At 45.9% G+C, this 14566-nt stretch overlaps 1 long non-coding RNA gene across 16 annotated transcripts in view; it reads right to left on the bottom strand.

Annotated features, from left to right (window-relative positions):
- The window catches only part of LOC149442481 (uncharacterized), an 876277-nt gene that overhangs the window by 636693 nt on the left and 225018 nt on the right, over positions 1–14566 (bottom strand). For all 16 annotated transcript variants that reach the window (XR_016307175.1, XR_016307176.1, XR_016307168.1 and 13 more), the window contains one exon: positions 3341–3461. This is a non-coding gene — a long non-coding RNA (uncharacterized LOC149442481). The remainder of the gene's footprint in view (positions 1–3340; positions 3462–14566) is intronic.

The raw sequence follows: 14566 nt of genomic DNA, 5'->3' as shown, positions 1-14566 counted from the left end.
TTAGTATTGGATGTTGGAACAGAAGACAGTTTTCTACAAGAGAAACAAAATGTATATATATATCAAAAGATTCCTTTAGAAGTATATTAAAGTAGAGACATATATTTCAGTGGGGGGCATTACACAGAGGCTCCCAAGTCACAAAAACAAACATATCCACCAAGTCAATATACTCACCAAAATGTAATCGATCTTATTTGTTTTGGTGTTTTGGGTGCCTGTTTAATGCCCCCCACTGAAATATATGCCTCTACTTTAATATACTTTCAAAAGAAAAAAAAAAAATATATATATATATATATATGTGTATATTCTTGTAGAGAATTTTCTTCTGTTCCACTATCCCAATACTATTTATCATCTTATATGGATGCTTTTGCACTTATCTGTGCATACATCTATCATAAACAGCAGTTGGTGGGTGTTTCGCAGTCATATGATATTAATGCAGCCTTCCTTATGTACCTGTCACTTAGGCGGCCCCAGTGACTGTTTTAACTCTTCACTCACTATAGTGTGAGTATTGCATTCTTATGTGGATACATTGATTTTAATGCATCGTGTACATATATATTGATATTCTATATATTATAAAATTGCAATTTCAGTTTCATAGATTACATCACTGTTTATGCAGAAATACCCCAAAGAAGGAGTTTTATGACTCTGAAACACTCAGGATCTCGTATGACAAATTCTACATTTCAAGTTTTCCCTATGTACTATAATTGATGGTGTATTTGTATCTATATGAAATAACAACAGCAGAGAGACATATTTTATAAGTTTAGTTTTATTTATTGTGAAACTACTAAAATTGGTTGTATTTTTTATATATTTGAGTATTTGCTCTGGTCACAGTGTGTTAAAAATCGTAATAAAATAAATAAGAAAAAAAAAGATGAAAACTGAATTAATGAAAAACAATTTTTTTTGTACTGTCACCAGTTTTCCTGATCACCACCACACCAGTTATATGATGATGCTGTACTGTCCTGATTCTTCATTTTTAAAAATATCAGGACAAAAAAATTACAACTTCAAAAAACTCGCCATGCCTCTTACTAAATACCTTGAACTGTCTACTTTCCAAAAAGGGGTCATTTGGGGGATATTTGTACTGTCCTGGCATGTTAGGGCCTTAAGAATGAGGCAGGCTATTAGTACATCAGGAATTATTGATTTTCAGATACAGTGCCTTAAAAAAGTATTCATACCCCTTGAAATTGTCCACATTTTGTCATGTTGCAACCAAAAACGTAAATGTATTTTATCAGGGTTTTATGTGATAGACCAACACAAAGTGGCACATAATTGTGAAGTGGAAGGAAAATGAGAAATGGTTTTCAAATTTTTTTACAAATAAATATGTGAAAAGTGTGCCGTGCATTTATATTCAGCCCCCCGGAATCAATACTTTGTAGAACCACCTTTCGCTGCAATTACAGCTGCAAGTCTTTTTGGGGATGTCTCTACCAGGTTTGCATATCTAGAGAGTGAAATTTTTGCCCATTCTTCTGTGCAAAATAGCTCAAGCTCTGTCAGATTGTATGGAGAGTGTCTGTGAACATCAATTTTCAAGTCTTTCCACAGATTCTCAATTGGATTTAGGTCTGGACTTTGACTGGGCCATTCTAACACATGAATATGCTTTGGTCTAAACCATTCCATTGTAGCTCTGACTGTATGTTTAGAGTCGTTGTCCTGCTGGAAGGTGACCCTGCACCCCAGACTCAAGTCTTTTGAAGACTCTAACAGGTTTTCTTTTAAGATTGCCCTGTATTTGGCTCCATCCATCTTTCCTTCAACTCTGACCAGCTTCCCTGTTTTTGCTGAAGAAAAGCATCCCCACAACATGATGCTGCCACCACCATGTTTCACGGTGGGGATGGTGTGTTCAGGGTGATGTGATGTGCAATGGTAGTTTTCTACCACACATAGCGTTTTGCTTTTAGGCCAAAAAGTTCAATTTTGATCTCATCTGACCAGAGCAATTTCTTCGACGTGTTTGCAAACTGGACTTCTTATGGCTTTCTTTCAACAATGGCTTTCTTCTTGCCACTCTTTCATAAAGGCCAGATTTGTGGAGTGCATGACTATTAGTTGTCCTGTGGACAGATTCTCACACCTGAGCTGTGGATCTCTGCAGCTCCTCCAGAGTTACCATGGTCCTCTTGGTTGCTTTTCTGATTAATGCTCTCCTTGCCCGGCCTGTCAGTTTACGTGGACGGCCATGTCTCGGTAGGTGTGCAGTTGTTCCATACTCTCCATTTTCAGATGATGGATTGAACAGTGCTCCATGAGATGTTCAAAGCTTGGGATGCTTTTTTATAACCTAACCCTGCAATACACCTCTCCACAACTTTATCCCTGACCTGTCTGGTGTGTTCCTTCGCCTTCATGATGCTGTTTGTTCACTAATGTTCTCTAACAAACCTCTGAGGGCTTCACAAAACAGCTGTATTTATACTGAGATTAAATTACACATAGATGGACTGATTAGATGATTTCTGAAGGTAGTTAGTCCCACTAGATCTTACTTAGGGGTATCAGAGTAAAGAGTCTGAATACTAATGCACACCACACTTTTCAGATATTTGTAAAAATTTTGAAAACCATTTATCATTCCTTCCACTTCACAATTATTTGCCACTTTGTGTTGGTCTATCACATAAAATCCCAATAAAATACATTTATGTTTTTGGTTGTAACATGACAAAATGTGGACAATTTCAAGGGGTGTGAATACTTTTTCAAGGCACTGTATATACGATAGTTTGTGGTTTCTATAACTTTCCTACAGACTAAATAATAAACACTGATTCAAGTTATTTTCAACAAAGAAATGTAGCAGAAAATATTTTGGCCTAAATTTGATGAAATTTGATTTTTTAAAAATTTTTACTGGACATGTTTAATAGGAAAAAGTCAAAAATATTGTTTTTCTTTCAAAATTGTCGATCAAAAATGCACAGGCAATCAAATACCACTGAAAGAAAGCTCAATTTGTGGGGAACAAAAGGACATAAATTTCATTTGGGTGCAGCGTTGTGTGACTGTGCAATTGTCAGTTAAAGTAACGCAGCGCCGCAACACAAAAAATTGCCTGGTCAGGATGAAAGGGGGGGGGGGGGAATCCTCAGGAGGGCAAGTGGTTAAAGTCAAGATCTTTCCTGAACCTGGACCAGCTGAGTGATGTCAGCTGAGGGGGTTTCAGAAAATGGGTCATAGGAGTGCTGAACGAACTGCACTACTGTGATTCCCAGGAGAAGTAGAGCCAAACGAGCTTTGGCTTTACTCCTTTAATGAACCCTTAAAAAGAAAAAAATATGACACTCACCTCAGTGACAATGTAGACCAAATAAGGGAGAGCTTTGTTCATTTTGCGTTCTGTCTCTTTCCATTTTCTCCTTCACTGATTCTACCTCAAGTGCGACTCACAAATCCTTGCTCTTCATCATCTGAAATGCAATCAAATAATTCATTACTTGGATAACTTAGTAAAACATGTCATCTGATCATATCCCCCCTAATCTCCTCTTCTCTAGAGAGAATAAATTCAGTTCCTCTAATATTTCCTCATAGCTGAGCTCCCCCATGCCTTTTATCAGTTTAGTTGCCCTTCTCTGTACTTTCTTCAGTTCCCCAATGTTCTTTTTGTGAATTGGTGCCCAAAATTGAACTGCATATTCCAGATGAGGTCTTACTAATGATGTGTACAGGGGTAATATGATATCTCTCTCTGGAGCCTATACCTCTTTTAATACAAGCGAGGATTTGGTCGCTTTAGAAACCGCAGCTTGGCATTGCATGCCATTATTAAGCATGTGATCTACCAGAACTCCCAGAACCTTCTCCACCATTGATTCCCACAGTTGTACCGCCCCCTAGTATGTATGATGCATGCATATTCTTAGTCCCCAAGTGCTAACCTACATTTATCAACATTAAACCTCATTTGCCACATAGCTGCTCAATTAAACAGTGCATTGAGGTCAGCTTGTAAATTGGAGACATCCTGTAAGGACGTTATTCCTCTGCACAGCTTGGTGTCATCTGCAAAGACTGAAATGGTATTTTTAATCTCAGACTCTATATTGTTTATAATTATATTAAAAAGTAAGGGTCCCATCACTGAACCTTGGGGTACACCACTAACAAAGCTAGACCATTCAGAGTATCTCTCCCTTTCTACTGGCGCATTCCCCTTCCCCCTAAAGCACGCGCACATCACTCCCATACTCAAAAAACCCTCCCTGGACCCCACTGACCTGAACAACCTTAGACCCATCTCCCTGCTGCCATTCACATCCAAGCTCCTTGAGCGCTTAGTCTACAATCGCCTAAGCGGCCACCTCACTGACAACAACCTCCTTGATCCACTACAGTCTGGCTTCCGTCCCATACACTCCACCGAAACCGCCCTACTCAAAATCACTAATGACCTGCTAACCGCCAAAGCTAATGGCCACTACTCAGTCCTCTTACTCCTTGACCTTTCCGCGGCCTTCGACACAGTTGACCACCCCCTCCTCCTTGATAAACTACACTCCCTCGGCATCAGAGACTCCGCTCTCTCCTGGCTCTCCTCCTATCTCTCCCAACACTCCTTCAGTATTACCTATAACGCTACCACCTCCCCCTCTCTCCCCCTCTCTGTTGGGGTCCCCCAAGGCTCTGTCCTCAGGCCCCTTCTCTTCTCCATCTACACCTCCTTCCTCGGCAAACTGATACACTCCCATGGCTTTAACTATCACCTCTACGCCGATGACATGCAAACTTACCTCTCCACCCCTCAACTCACCCCTTCAGTCTTTACCCGTATCACCCACCTGCTGAACGACATATCAGACTGCATGTCGCTCCACTTCCTCATACGGAACCTTTCCAAAACCGAGCTCCTAATTTTCCCCCCAGCCCGCGCCCCCCCCCCCTCTCCATAACGACCAACAATGCCACCATCAGTCCCACCCCGCAAGCCAAAGTCCTAGGTGTCACTCTAGATTCAAACCTGTCCTTCCAACCCCATGTCCAATCATTAGCAAGCTCATGCAGGCTCCACCTCCACAACATCTCCAAAATACATACCTTCCTAACCCCAGACACTACTAAACAACTCGTTTACTCCCTTATTATCTCACGTCTGGACTACTGCAACTCCCTCCTCACCGGCCTACCTCATCACAGACTATCCCTGCTTCAGTCTATCCTGAACTCAGCAGACAGACTCATCCACCTTACCAACCGCTCCTCTTCTGCTACCCCCCTCTGTCATTCTCTCCATTGGCTCCCGATAGCCCAACGCATCAAATTCAAACTACTAACACTGACATACAAAGCCATTCACAACGCTGCCCCAAACTACCTCACCGACTTGATACCCAAATACCACCCAACCCGTAATCTTCGCTCCTTACAAGACCTCCTACTTTCTAGCTCCCTGGTCTCCACCTCCCACGCCCAACTGCAAGACTTCTCCAGGACCTCCCCTATCCTCTGGAACTCACTACCCCAATCCATCAGACTGTCACCTTCCCTCCTCATCTTTAGGCGCACCCTGAAAACCCATCTCCTCAGGGAAGCCTACCCCACTCTCACCTAACTGCCGATCTCCTCCACTCCTCCTACCACTCCATCCCCCACAGCCACTTCCTCCTGTGCCACTATCCCCTCCCTCCTAGATTGCAAGCTCGAAAGAGCAGGGCCCTCGAACCCCTCGTGTATTGTTTGTTGCTGTATTGTCTCATGTTCTGTCCCCCACTATAATGTACAGCGCTGAGCAAACCTTTTTGGCGCTATATAAATACTGTATAATAATAATAATAATAATTAACAGCTACTCTCTGAATACGATCTTTTAGCCAGTTTTCTATCCATTTAGATACAGATTTTTCCAAGCCTGTAGACTTTACCTTACACATTAGCCATATTATTATTATATTATTATACAGGATTTATATAGCGCCAACAGTTTGCTCAGCGCTTTACAATATAACGGGAGACAATACAGTAACAATACAGTTCAATACAAGAGCGATTTTAGGGCCCTGCTCCTTGGAGCTTACAATCTAGGAGGGAGGGGCTAGTGGTGCAAAAGGTAGTAACTGTGGGGGATGGACTGGTTGGAAGAGTAGAAGATTCCAGTATTAGCTGAGGGCAGGATAGGCTTCCCTGAAGAGATAGGTTTTCAGAGCTCGCCTAAAAGTGAGCAGAGTAGGCGATAGTCTGATAAATTGGGGTAGAGAGTTCCAGAGGATGGGGAAAGCTCTGGAGAAGTCCTGGAGACGAGCATGGGAGGAGGAGACAAGGGAGCTAGAGAGTAGGAGGTCTTGTGAGGAGCGGAGAGTACAGTTTGGATGATATTTAGAGACAAGATTGGTGATGTAATTTGGGGCAGAGTTATAAATGGCTTTATACGTTATTGTTAGTGCTTTGAATTTTATTCGTTGGGCAACTGGAAGGCAGTGGAGGGATAGGCAGTGTAGTGCCTTTTGAAGTTATTTATCAAAAACATAACTTTATTTCAACAGCCAACCAGCCTAGCCATCTGTTAAGGGTTAACTCTTTTTGGTCGGAATTCGAAGGACCCTCTAATGAAGTTACTAGAGATGAGCGAATCGAACCAGGCGAAGTGGAATTCGTTTCGAATTTCAGGAAAAATTCGATTTGTGCCGAATCCGAATATTAGCCAACTTCGGGTGCACAAACCGGATTTTTCCCGATCAGCCGGCAAAAGTGTCCCTGCAGAGAGCTCCGCTATTTCTGACAGTTCTCTGACAGTTCCTTCACATGTACAGCGGTTGAAACATAGTAATGGGCGCAGCAGGTGTGCAGACCTGGGACCTCAGCACAGGGATGGTAGAAACCCCTCATAATGGGAACAGCAGGTGTACAGACCCAGGAATTTAGCACAGGGATGGTGGGAACTCCTCCTAATGGGCAGAGCAGGTGTACAGACCCAGGAACTCAGCACAGGGATGGTGGGAACTTCTCATAATGGGCGCAGCAGGTGTGCAGACCTGGAACCTCAGCACATGGATGGTAGGAACCCCTCATAATGGGCACAGCAGGTGTGCATACCCAGAACCTCAGCACAGGGATGGTGGGAACCCCTAGTAATGGGCGCAGCAGGTGTGCAGACCTGGGACCTCAGCACAGGGATGGTAGAAACCCCTCATAATGGGAACAGCAGGTGTACAGACCCAGGAATTTAGCACAGGGATGGTGGGAACTCCTCCTAATGGGCAGAGCAGGTGTACAGACCCAGGAACTCAGCACAGGGATGGTGGGAACTTCTCATAATGGGCGCAGCAGGTGTGCAGACCTGGAACCTCAGCACAGGGATGATGGGAACCCCTAATAATGGGTAAAGCAGGTGGGCAGACCCGGAATCTCAGCACATGGATGGTAGGAACCCCTCATAATGGGCACAGCAGGTGTGCATACCCAGAACCTCAGCACAGGGATGGTGGGAACCCCTAGTAATGGGCGCAGCAGGTGTTCTTCTCATTCTTCTTTTCATTCTTCTTCTTCTTTTCATTCTTCTCATTCTTCTTTTCATTCTTCTTCTTCTTCTTTTCATTCTTCTTCTTCTTCTTTTCATTCTTCTTTTCATTCTTCTTCTTCTGCTTTTCATTCTTCTTCTCATTCTTCTTTTCATTCTTCTTCTTCTTCTTTTCATTCTTCTCATTCTTCTTCTCATTCTTCTTTTCATTCTTCTTCTTCTTTTCATTCTTCTCATTCTTCTTCTCATTCTTCTTCTCATTCTTCTTTTCATTCTTCTTCTCATTCTTCTTTTCATTCTTCTCATTCTTCTTTTCATTCTTCTTCTTCTTCTTTTCATTCTTCTCCTTCTTCTTTTCATTCTTCTCATTGTTCTTTTCATTCTTCTTCTTCTTTTCATTCTTCTTCTTCTTCTTTTCATTCTTCTTCTTCTTCTTTTCATTCTTCTTCTTCTTATTTTCATTCTTCTTCTTCTTATTTTCATTCTTCTTCTTCTTCTCATTCTTCTTCTTCTTTTCATTCTTCTCATTCTTCTTTTCATTCTTCTTCTTCTTCTTTTCATTCTTCTTCTTCTTCTTTTCATGTACAGACCCAGGAATTTAGCACAGGGATGGTGGGAACTCCTCCTAATGGGCAGAGCAGGTGTACAGACCCAGGAACTCAGCACAGGGATGGTGGGAACTTCTCATAATGGGCGCAGCAGGTGTGCCGACCTGGAACCTCAGCACATGGATGGTAGGAACCCCTCATAATGGGCACAGCAGGTGTGCATACCCAGAACCTCAGCACAGGGATGGTGGGAACCCCTAGTAATGGGCGCAGCAGGTGTGCAGACCTGGGACCTCAGCACAGGGATGGTAGAAACCCCTCATAATGGGAACAGCAGGTGTACAGACCCAGGAATTTAGCACAGGGATGGTGGGAACTCCTCCTAATGGGCAGAGCAGGTGTACAGACCCAGGAACTCAGCACAGGGATGGTGGGAACTTCTCATAATGGGCGCAGCAGGTGTGCAGACCTGGAACCTCAGCACAGGGATGGTGGGAACCCCTAATAATGGGTAAAGCAGGTGGGCAGACCCGGAATCTCAGCACATGGATGGTAGGAACCCCTCATAATGGGCACAGCAGGTGTGCATACCCAGAACCTCAGCACAGGGATGGTGGGAACCCCTAGTAATGGGCGCAGCAGGTGTGCAGACCTGGGACCTCAGCACAGGGATGGTAGAAACCCCTCATAATGGGAACAGCAGGTGTACAGTCCCAGGAATTTAGCACAGGGATGGTGGGAACTCCTCCTAATGGGCAGAGCAGGTGTACAGACCCAGGAACTCAGCACAGGGATGGTGGGAACTTCTCATAATGGGCGCAGCAGGTGTGCCGACCTGGAACCTCAGCACATGGATGGTAGGAACCCCTCATAATGGGCACAGCAGGTGTGCATACCCAGAACCTCAGCACAGGGATGGTGGGAACCCCTAGTAATGGGCGCAGCAGGTGTGCAGACCTGGGACCTCAGCACAGGGATGGTAGAAACCCCTCATAATGGGAACAGCAGGTGTACAGACCCAGGAATTTAGCACAGGGATGGTGGGAACTCATCCTAATGGGCAGAGCAGGTGTACAGACCCAGGAACTCAGCACAGGGATGGTGGGAACTTCTCATAATGGGCGCAGCAGGTGTGCAGACCTGGAACCTCAGCACAGGGATGGTGGGAACCCCTAATAATGGGTAAAGCAGGTGGGAAGACCCGGAATCTCAGCACATGGATGGTAGGAACCCCTCATAATGGGCACAGCAGGTGTGCATACCCAGAACCTCAGCAGAGGGATGGTGGGAACCCCTAGTAATGGGCGCAGCAGGTGTGCAGACCTGGGACCTCAGCACAGGGATGGTGGGAACCCCTAATAATGGGTAAAGCAGGTGGGCAGACCCGGAATCTCAGCACATGGATGGTAGGAACCCCTCATAATGGGCACAGCAGGTGTGCATACCCAGAACCTCAGCACAGGGATGGTGGGAACCCCTAGTAATGGGCGCAGCAGGTGTTCTTCTCATTCTTCTTTTCATTCTTCTTCTTTTCATTCTTCTCATTCTTCTTTTCATTCTTCTTCTTCTTCTTTTCATTCTTCTTCTTCTTCTTTTCATTCTTCTTCTTCTTTTCATTCTTCTTCTTCTTCTTTTCATTCTTCTTTTCATTCTTCTTCTTCTTCTTTTCATTCTTCTTCTCATTCCTCTTTTCATTCTTCTTCTTCTTCTTTTCATTCTTCTTCTTCTTCTTTTCATTCTTCTCATTCTTCTTCTCATTCTTCTTTTCATTCTTCTTCTTCTTTTCATTCTTCTCATTCTTCTTTTCATTCTTCTCATTCTTCTTTTCATTCTTCTCATTCTTCTTCTCATTCTTCTTTTCATTCTTCTTCTTCTTTTCATTCTTCTCATTCTTCTTTTCATTCTTCTTCTTCTTCTTTTCATTCTTCTTTTCATTCTTCTCATTGTTCTTTTCATTCTTCTTCTTCTTTTCATTCTTCTTCTTCTTCTTTTCATTCTTCTTCTTCTTCTTTTCATTCTTCTCATTCTTCTCATTCTTCTTCTTCTTTTCATTCTTCTCATTCTTCTTTTCATTCTTCTTCTTCTTCTTTTCATTCTTCTTCTGCTTCTTTTCATTCTTCTTCTTCTTCTTTTCATGTACAGACCCAGGAATTTAGCACAGGGATGGTGGGAACTCCTCCTAATGGGCAGAGCAGGTGTACAGACCCAGGAACTCAGCACAGGGATGGTGGGAACTTCTCATAATGGGCGCAGCAGGTGTGCCGACCTGGAACCTCGGCACATGGATGGTAGGAACCCCTCATAATGGGCACAGCAGGTGTGCATACCCAGAACCTCAGCACATGGATGGTAGGAACCCCTCATAATGGGCACAGCAGGTGTGCATACCCAGAACCTCAGCACAGGGATGGTGGGAACCCCTAGTAATGGGCGCAGCAGGTGTGCAGACCTGGGACCTCAGCAAAGGGATGGTAGAAACCCCTCATAATGGGAACAGCAGGTGTACAGACCCAGGAATTTAGCACAGGGATGGTGGGAACTCCTCCTAATGGGCAGAGCAGGTGTACAGACCCAGGAACTCAGCACAGGGATGGTGGGAACTTCTCATAATGGGCGCAGCAGGTGTGCAGACCTGGAACCTCAGCACAGGGATGGTGGGAACCCCTAATAATGGGTAAAGCAGGTGGGCAGACCTGGAACCTCAGCACATGGATGGTAGGAACCCCTCATAATGGGCACAGCAGGTGTGCATACCCAGAACCTCAGCACAGGGATGGTGGGAACCCCTAGTAATGGGCGCAGCAGGTGTGCAGACCTGGGACCTCAGCACAGGGATGGTAGAAACCCCTCATAATGGGAACAGCAGGTGTACAGACCCAGGAATTTAGCACAGGGATGGTGGGAACTCCTCCTAATGGGCAGAGCAGGTGTACAGACCCAGGAACTCAGCACAGGGATGGTGGGAACTTCTCATAATGGGCGCAGCAGGTGTGCAGACCTGGAACCTCAGCACAGGGATGGTGGGAACCCCTAATAATGGGTAAAGCAGGTGGGCAGACCCGGAATCTCAGCACATGGATGGTAGGAACCCCTCATAATGGGCACAGCAGGTGTGCATACCCAGAACCTCAGCACAGGGATGGTGGGAACCCCTAGTAATGGGCGCAGCAGGTGTTCTTCTCATTCTTCTTTTCATTCTTCTCATTCTTCTTTTCATTCTTCTTCTTCTTCTTTTCATTCTTCTTCTTCTTCTTTTCATTCTTCTTCTTCTTTTCATTCTTCTTCTTCTTCTTTTCATTCTTCTTCTTCTTCTTTTCATTCTTCTTCTTCTTCTTTTCATTCTTCTTCTTCTTCTTTTCATTCTTCTTCTTCTTTTCATTCTTCTCATTCTTCTCATTCTTCTTTTCATTCTTCTCATTCTTCTTTTCATTCTTCTCATTCTTCTTCTCATTCTTCTTTTCATTCTTCTTCTTCTTTTCATTCTTCTCATTCTTCTTTTCATTCTTCTTCTTCTTCTTTTCATTCTTCTTTTCATTCTTCTCCTTCTTCTTTTCATTCTTCTCATTGTTCTTTTCATTCTTCTTCTTCTTTTCATTCTTCTTCTTCTTCTTTTCATTCTTCTCATTCTTCTTCTCATTCTTCTTCTTCTTTTCATTCTTCTCATTCTTCTTTTCATTCTTCTTCTTCTTCTTTTCATTCTTCTTCTTCTTCTTTTCATGTACAGACCCAGGAATTTAGCACAGGGATGGTGGGAACTCCTCCTAATGGGCAGAGCAGGTGTACAGACCCAGGAACTCAGCACAGGGATGGTGGGAACTTCTCATAATGGGCGCAGCAGGTGTGCCGACCTGGAACCTCAGCACATGGATGGTAGGAACCCCTCATAATGGGCACAGCAGGTGTGCATACCCAGAACCTCAGCACATGGATGGTAGGAACCCCTCATAATGGGCACAGCAGGTGTGCATACCCAGAACCTCAGCACAGGGATGGTGGGAACCCCTAGTAATGGGCGCAGCAGGTGTGCAGACCTGGGACCTCAGCACAGGGATGGTAGAAACCCCTCATAATGGGAACAGCAGGTGTACAGACCCAGGAATTTAGCACAGGGATGGTGGGAACTCCTCCTAATGGGCAGAGCAGGTGTACAGACCCAGGAACTCAGCACAGGGATGGTGGGAACTTCTCATAATGGGCGCAGCAGGTGTGCAGACCTGGAACCTCAGCACAGGGATGGTGGGAACCCCTAATAATGGGTAAAGCAGGTGGGCAGACCCGGAATCTCAGCACATGGATGGTAGGAACCCATCATAATGGGCACAGCAGGTGTGCATACCCAGAACCTCAGCACAGGGATGGTGGGAACCCCTAGTAATGGGCGCAGCAGGTGTGCAGACCTGGGACCTCAGCACAGGGATGGTAGAAACCCCTCATAATGGGAACAGCAGGTGTACAGTCCCAGGAATTTAGCACAGGGATGGTGGGAACTCCTCCTAATGGGCAGAGCAGGTGTACAGACCCAGGAACTCAGCACAGGGATGGTGGGAACTTCTCATAATGGGCACAGCAGGTGTGCATACCCAGAACCTCAGCACAGGGATGGTGGGAACCCCTAGTAATGGGCGCAGCAGGTGTGCAGACCTGGGACCTCAGCACAGGGATGGTAGAAACCCCTCATAATGGGAACAGCAGGTGTACAGACCCAGGAATTTAGCACAGGGATGGTGGGAACTCCTCCTAATGGGCAGAGCAGGTGTACAGACCCAGGAACTCAGCACAGGGATGGTGGGAACTTCTCATAATGGGCGCAGCAGGTGTGCAGACCTGGAACCTCAGCACAGGGATGGTGGGAACCCCTAATAATGGGTAAAGCAGGTGGGCAGACCCGGAATCTCAGCACATGGATGGTAGGAACCCCTCATAATGGGCACAGCAGGTGTGCATACCCAGAACCTCAGCACAGGGATGGTGGGAACCCCTAGTAATGAGCGCAGCAGGTGTGCAGACCTGGGACCTCAGCACAGGGATGGTAGAAACCCCTCATAATGGGAACAGCAGGTGTACAGTCCCAGGAATTTAGCACAGGGATGGTGGGAACTCCTCCTAATGGGCAGAGCAGGTGTACAGACCCAGGAACTCAGCACAGGGATGGTGGGAACTTCTCATAATGGGCGCAGCAGGTGTGCCGACCTGGAACCTCAGCACATGGATGGTAGGAACCCCTCATAATGGGCACAGCAGGTGTGCATACCCAGAACCTCAGCACAGGGATGGTGGGAACCCCTAGTAATGGGCGCAGCAGGTGTGCAGACCTGGGACCTCAGCACAGGGATGGTAGAAACCCCTCATAATGGGAACAGCAGGTGTACAGACCCAGGAATTTAGCACAGGGATGGTGGGAACTCCTCCTAATGGGCAGAGCAGGTGTACAGACCCAGGAACTCAGCACAGGGATGGTGGGAACTTCTCATAATGGGCGCAGCAGGTGTGCAGACCTGGAACCTCAGCACAGGGATGGTGGGAACCCCTAATAATGGGTAAAGCAGGTGGGCAGACCCGGAATCTCAGCACATGGATGGTAGGAACCCCTCATAATGGGCACAGCAGGTGTGCATACCCAGAACCTCAGCACAGGGATGGTGGGAACCCCTAGTAATGGGCGCAGCAGGTGTTCTTCTCATTCTTCTTTTCATTCTTCTTCTTTTCATTCTTCTCATTCTTCTTCTTCTTTTCATTCTTCTCATTCTTCTTTTCATTCTTCTTCTTCTTTTCATTCTTCTTCTGCTTCTTTTCATTCTTCTTCTTCTTCTTTTCATGTACAGACCCAGGAATTTAGCACAGGGATGGTGGGAACTCCTCCTAATGGGCAGAGCAGGTGTACAGACCCAGGAACTCAGCACAGGGATGGTGGGAACTTCTCATAATGGGCGCAGCAGGTGTGCCGACCTGGAACCTCAGCACATGGATGGTAGGAACCCCTCATAATGGGCACAGCAGGTGTGCATACCCAGAACCTCAGCACATGGATGGTAGGAACCCCTCATAATGGGCACAGCAGGTGTGCATACCCAGAACCTCAGCACAGGGATGGTGGGAACCCCTAGTAATGGGCGCAGCAGGTGTGCAGACCTGGGACCTCAGCACAGGGATGGTAGAAACCCCTCATAATGGGAACAGCAGGTGTACAGACCCAGGAATTTAGCACAGGGATGGTGGGAACTCCTCCTAATGGGCAGAGCAGGTGTACAGACCCAGGAACTCAGCACAGGGATGGTGGGAACTTCTCATAATGGGCGCAGCAGGTGTGCAGACCTGGAACCTCAGCACAGGGATGGTGGGAACCCCTAATAATGGGTAAAGCAGGTGGGCAGACCCGGAATCTCAGCACATGGATGGTAGGAACCCCTCATAATGGGCACAGCAGGTGTGCATACCCAGAACCTCAGCACAGGGATGGTGGGAACCCCTAGTAATGGGCGCAGCAGGTGTGCAGACCTGGGACCTCAGCACAGGG

The sequence above is a fragment of the Staurois parvus genome, unplaced genomic scaffold, assembly GCF_062004578.1.
Source record: "Staurois parvus isolate SC_StPar_1 unplaced genomic scaffold, SC_StPar_1.0 ptg000885l, whole genome shotgun sequence".
Lineage (NCBI taxonomy): Eukaryota > Metazoa > Chordata > Amphibia > Anura > Ranidae > Staurois > Staurois parvus.
This window is presented reverse-complemented; position numbering and strand designations above follow the sequence as displayed.